The 6,576-nt window shown below is 51.2% G+C and overlaps 1 protein-coding gene across 1 annotated transcript in view; it reads right to left on the bottom strand.

The window, feature by feature from the left end:
* The window catches only part of LOC140398975 (metabotropic glutamate receptor 6-like), a 194,337-nt gene extending 189,589 nt beyond the window's left edge, over positions 1-4,748 (bottom strand). The window contains exon 1 of the mRNA XM_072487995.1: positions 4,634-4,748. The gene's annotated coding sequence lies outside the window, so the exon portion shown is untranslated. The remainder of the gene's footprint in view (positions 1-4,633) is intronic.
* Positions 4,749-6,576: the final 1,828 nt, after the last annotated feature.

The raw sequence follows: 6,576 nt of genomic DNA, 5'->3' as shown, positions 1-6,576 counted from the left end.
ACACACACATAAACTCACACAGTCGCACGCTCACTAAGACACACACATTCACTCACGCACTGAAACACACACTCACTCACACACACTCACACACACACTCTCACAAACTCACTCTCACACTCGCACACTAACTCACTCTCACACTCACACACACATTCACTCACTCTCACACTCACACACTCACACTCATACACACGCTCACTCACACTCACACACACACTCACACACTCTCACACTCACTCACTCTCACACTCACACACATTCTCACACTCACACACTCACTCACTCACTCACTCACACTCACTCCCACACTCACACACACTCACTCACTCACACACCCACTCAAACTCACTCACTCACACACACACACACTCTCACATTCACACGCACACTCACTCACTCTCACACTCACACACACACTCACTCACACACACTCACTCACTCACACACACACTCACTCACACACTCACTCAAACACACTCACTCACACACAGACACTCACACACACTCACTCACTCTCACACTCACGCACTCACGCACTCAAACACACACTCACTCACACACAGACACTCACACACACTCACTCACTCTCACACTCACTCACGCACTCAAACATACACTCACTCACACACACTCACACACACTCACTCACTCACACACACATTCAAACACACTCCCTCAATCACACATACACTCCCACACACATATGCAATAACAAATACACACTCACATTTACACTTGCACTCACATACACTCTCACACTCACTCACACTTGCTCACTCACCCACTCACTCACACACACACATTCACATACTCACACTCACTCAGATGCTCAGTCACTGACTCACACACTCACTGAATCACACACACATAAACTCACACAGTCGCACACTCACTAAGACACACACACTCACAAACATTCGCACACATTTACAGGAGCACACACACTTACATGCATACACTCACACTGACACACACAGACGCTCAAACACACACGCACTCTCTCATTCACACACACACACACACACACACACACTCACACTCCCGCACTCTCATTCACACACACACACTCACACACACACACACAGATGCTCAAACACACACACACACTCTCTCATTCACACACACACACTCACACACACACACTCACACACTCTCACACTCACTCACTCTCACACTCATTCTCACACTCACACACACTCACTCACTCACACACCCACTCAAACTCACTCACTCACTCTCACACACACACATACTCACTCTCTCACACACACACACACTCTCACATTCACACGCACACTCACTCACTCTCACACTCACTCACTCACACACACACTCACTCACACACTCACTCAAACACACTCACTCACACACAGACACTCACACACACTCACACACTCACACACACTCACACACACTCACACATACACTACCTCACTCACACTCACACTCACACTCACACACTCACTCACAGACACTCACACACACTCACTCACTCATACACCCACTCAAACTCACTCACTTACTCTCACACACACACATACTCACTCACTCACACACACACACTCACTCACACACTCACTCACACTCAAACTCACTCACTCACTCTCACATTCACACACACACTCACTCACAAAAACACTCACTCACACACTCACTAACACTCACACACACTCACTCACTCTCACACTCACTCACTCACGCACTGAAACAGACACTCACTCACACACACTCACTCACTCACACGCACTCACACACACTCACACACACACTCTCACAAACTCACTCTCACACTCGCACACTAACTCACTCTCACACTCACACACACATTCACTCACTCTCATGCTCACACACACTCACACTCACACACACGCTCACTCACACTCACATACACACTCACACACTCTCACACTCTCACACTCACACACATTCTCACTCTCACACTCACTCACTCACACACTCACACACTGACTCACTCCCACACTCACACACTCTCACACACACACATACTCCCTCACTCACACACAGACACTCACACACACTCACTCACTCTCACACTCGCACACTAACTCACTCTCACACTCACACACACATTCACTCACTCTCATGCTCACACTCACTCACTCTCACACTCACTCACTCACGCACTCAAACACACACCCACTCACACACACTCACTCACTCACACACGCATTCACACACTCACTCACTCACACATACACTCCCACACACACATTTGCAATCACAAATACACACTCATATTTACACATGCACTCACATACACTCTCACACTCACTCACACTTGCTCACTCACCCACTCACTCACACACACACATTCACATACTCACACTCACCCAGATGCTCAGTCACTGACTCACACACTCACTGAATCACACACACATAAACTCACACAGTCGCACGCTCACTAAGACACACACACATTCACTCACGCACTGAAACACACACTCACTCACACACACTCACACACACATTCTCACAAACTCACTCTCACACTCGCACACTAACTCACTCTCACACTCACACACACATTCACTCACTCTCACGCTCACACACTCACACTCATACACACGCTCACTCACACTCACACACACTCTCACACACTCTCACACTCACTCACTCTCACACTCACACACATTCTCACACTCACACACTCACTCACTCACTCACACTCACACTCACTCACTCACTCCCACACTCACACACACTCACTCACTCACACACCCACTCAAACTCACTCACTCACACACACACACACTCTCACATTCACATGCACACTCACTCACTCTCACACTCACACACACACTCACTCACACACACTCACACTCACTCACACACACATTCACTCACACACTCACTCAAACACACTCACTCACACACAGACACTCACACACACTCACTCACTCTCACACTCACTCACTCACGCACTCAAACACACACTCACTCACACAGACACTCACACACACTCACTCACTCTCACACTCACTCACTCACGCACTCAAACATACACTCACTCACACACACTCACACACACTCACTCACTCACACACACATTCAAACACACTCCCTCAATCACACATGCACTCCCACACACATATGCAATAACAAATACACACTCACATTTACACATGCACTCACATACACTCTCACACTCACTCACACTTGCTCACTCGCCCACTCACTCACACACACACATTCACATACTCACACTCACCCAGATGCTCAGTCACTGACTCACACACTCACTGAATCACACACACATAAACTCACACAGTCGCACACTCACTAAGACACACACACTCACAAACATTCGCACACATTTACAGGAGCACACACACTTACATGCATACACTCACACTGACACACACAGGCGCTCAAACACACACACACTCTCTCATTCACACACACACACATTCACACACACACACTCACACACACACACTCACACTCCCGCACTCTCATTCACACACACACACTCACACACACACACACAGATGCTCAAACACACACACACACTCTCTCATTCTCACACACACACACTCACACACACACACTCACACACACACTCACACACACAGACGCTCACACACATACACTCTCTCATTCACACACTCAGCCACACACACACACACACTCAGCCACACACACTCAACCACATACACTCACACACACACACACTCACACATTCACACACTTACACATACTGACACACACACACTCATGCACACACACTTATACACACACAGATGCTCAAACACACGCACTCTCAGTCACACACACACACTCACTCACACACACTCACAAAAACACACTCACATGCACATTCACACACTCATACTCAGACACACTCGGGGAGATTCTCCAGCCCCCCCAGCAATATGTTTCTCAGAGACGGGGATGCATCACCGTGTTCGCTGCTTCCTCCACTGTCAGTGTGAATCCCGGTTCAGGCTGCACCATTCCTCCAGGAAACCTGCTGGGACCCCCCCCCCACATCGTTGCCCAGTGAGTGATAGCCCACTATGGGGCCACCAAATGCCACCCCTTCATGCCCCCCCCCCCCCCCGCCAACTCCAACCCTCTTCTTGGCCCACTCTTCCGAGCTCCGCCCCTTAGCTGTGCCATCCTGGCCTTACCACAGTGCCAGGCTCCTGCCCTGTCCGCGGCCACGTAGGCCCCAATGACCTCCTGGCCCTCCCACCTCACCCCACCCCTGCCGGCTGGCCCTCACGTCTGCTCTCCATTGCTGGAGACCCATGGTGATTCCTGCCGTCCTCGCGCTGAGCAGAGAGGGAGGGTAGAGAGAATCCCGGGATGAGGGGAACTCCGGCTGGGAACCGGCTGAGTATATTTAGATTCCCCACCAAGCAAATCAGTTACAAAAGGATATTAATTTCACCAGCCTCTAGCAGGATCCCCACGGAGGGTGGGGTGTGGAGGGGGGATCTCTCGTGTCCCGGTAACCTTCCCAGATCCCAGCTGAAAGTTGGGATTTTTTTGGACGAGAGGGCAGTTCCCAGTGGCGTCGAACCGAAATCCGTTCTCGCCGACAAAACGCGAAACTGTCCGGGCGTCGCAACTGCATAGACGCAAGCTTAAAATGGCGGCCACTCACGCGGGGAACGCCGTCGGATGGCGAGAGTGTTGGTCCTCAGACGCAGCCAAGATCCTGCTCCGCCGGGTCCGTCACCCTGAGCCGCTGACTCCTGATGTCAACTCTCCAGGAATGGGGCAATTTAAATCAACGCTGATCCCAGCAATCCCCATCCAGGAAGGCAGAGCACGGAGAATCCCAGAGAATACTGGCAGAGTGGGGAAAGACAGAGAGATCGAGGGCGGGAAGGAGAGAGAAAGAGAGTTTGGGAGTGAGGGAGAGATTGGGAGAGAGGGAAAGAGAGGGAAAGGAAGGAGAGTGAGAGGGAGAGAGATCGACAAAGAGGGAGCGAGAGGGAGAGCAAGAGAGAGAGAGAGAGAGAGAGGCAAAGGGAGGGGAGAGAGGAGGAGAGCGGGAAAGTGGAGTGAGAGGGGAGAGAGAGGGGGGGGGAAGAAAGGAGAGGTAGCGAGTGGGAAGAGCGGGAGAGTGAAAGAGTCAGAGAGATTGAGAAAATGGGAGCGAGTAAGGGAGAGAGAGAGAGAGAGAGGAAAAGGGAGGGGAGAGAGAGAGGAGGAGAGCGGGAAAGTGGAGAGGGGGAGAGAGCCAGGGAACGAGGGAGAGAGTAGGAGAGAGAAGCAAGGTAGAGTGAGAGGGAGAGAGAGAGAAGGTGAGAGGGGAAAGGGATGGAAAGAGAGAAAGAGGAGACAGAGGTAGAGAAGAAGGGAGGCAGAGAGAGAAAGAAAGAAACAGAGAGGGTGACAGAGAGGGTGTGAAAGACGGACTGTCGACAGAATGAGAGGGTCAGGCTGACAGGAAGAATGAGTTGAAGAGATAGAGAGAGAAATACAGAAAGATAGAGGACGATGTGGAAAAATAGAATGACAGATAGAAATTGACTGAAGGAACTGAATGAAAGAGAGAGAGAGACTGAGAGAGAGAGAGGGAATGAGGGGAAGGGAGAGAGAGAGGAAGAGAGAGAGAGACAGGTAGAAAGAAAGGGCAGAGTAAAAGATACAGAGAGAAAGGGAGCGAGAAAGGGAACGAGGGAGAGGAAGAGAGAATTCTTTTCCTTTTCCAATGGAGAAAATAATTGTCGAAACGAAACTTTTTCCCTCAGAAGCGATGTTGTTGGTGGAGCAGAGATGAGCGTGGTGCCGAGTTCCTTTCAAGCGTGAGAGCGAATGGAACGTTAGAGAGAGAGAGAGAGAGACTCAGTGTGTTAAATCCTTTAAAAGCTTTGTCAGTGTGCTGATGGAATGGACTGCAGTTGTAGATTAGCGCTCTCCTCTATCCCCCAAGTGCTGACGTGCCAGAGACCAGTCCCACAATGAAATGACAGGAGCTGACGGGAGCAGGAAGAAAGAGTGTCCTCCGGAGTGCCTGGGGCTGCTGCTTGCTAATGGAGCTGTGTCTTGTGCTCCTGTCTTTCTGAACAACTGAGCGAGCTCCTCACTTGAACCAGCCCCGGGCAGCAGCTGTCTTCACAGGTTTGAACAGACACAGAGCTGAAAAGTGACAGCTCCCGATTAGAGAGCAAGGCGGGCAGCCTGGGAATCCCAGAGTGACTGTGGCACACTCCGAGTGACCCAGAGTGACCGCCACTCTCCCAGAGCGACCATCACTATCCCAGAGTGACCATCACTCTCCCAGAGCGACCGCCACTCTCCCAGAGCGACCGCCACTCTCCCAGAGCGACCGCCACTCTCCCAGAGCGACCGCCACTCTCCCAGAGCGACCGCCACTCACCCAGAGCGACCGCCACTCTCCCAGGGTGACCGTCACTCTCCCAGAGCGACCATCACTTTCCCAGAGCGACCATCACTCTCCCAGAGTGACCATCACTCTCCCAGAGCGACCATCACTCTCCCAGAGTGACCGCCACTCTCCCAGAGCAACCATCACTCTCCCAGAGTGACCATCACTCTCCCAGAGCGACACCACTCTCCCAGAGCGACCATCACTCT

The sequence above is a fragment of the Scyliorhinus torazame genome, chromosome 22 (assembly GCF_047496885.1).
Source record: "Scyliorhinus torazame isolate Kashiwa2021f chromosome 22, sScyTor2.1, whole genome shotgun sequence".
In the NCBI taxonomy this organism is placed as follows: Eukaryota; Metazoa; Chordata; class Chondrichthyes; order Carcharhiniformes; family Scyliorhinidae; genus Scyliorhinus; species Scyliorhinus torazame.
This window is presented reverse-complemented; position numbering and strand designations above follow the sequence as displayed.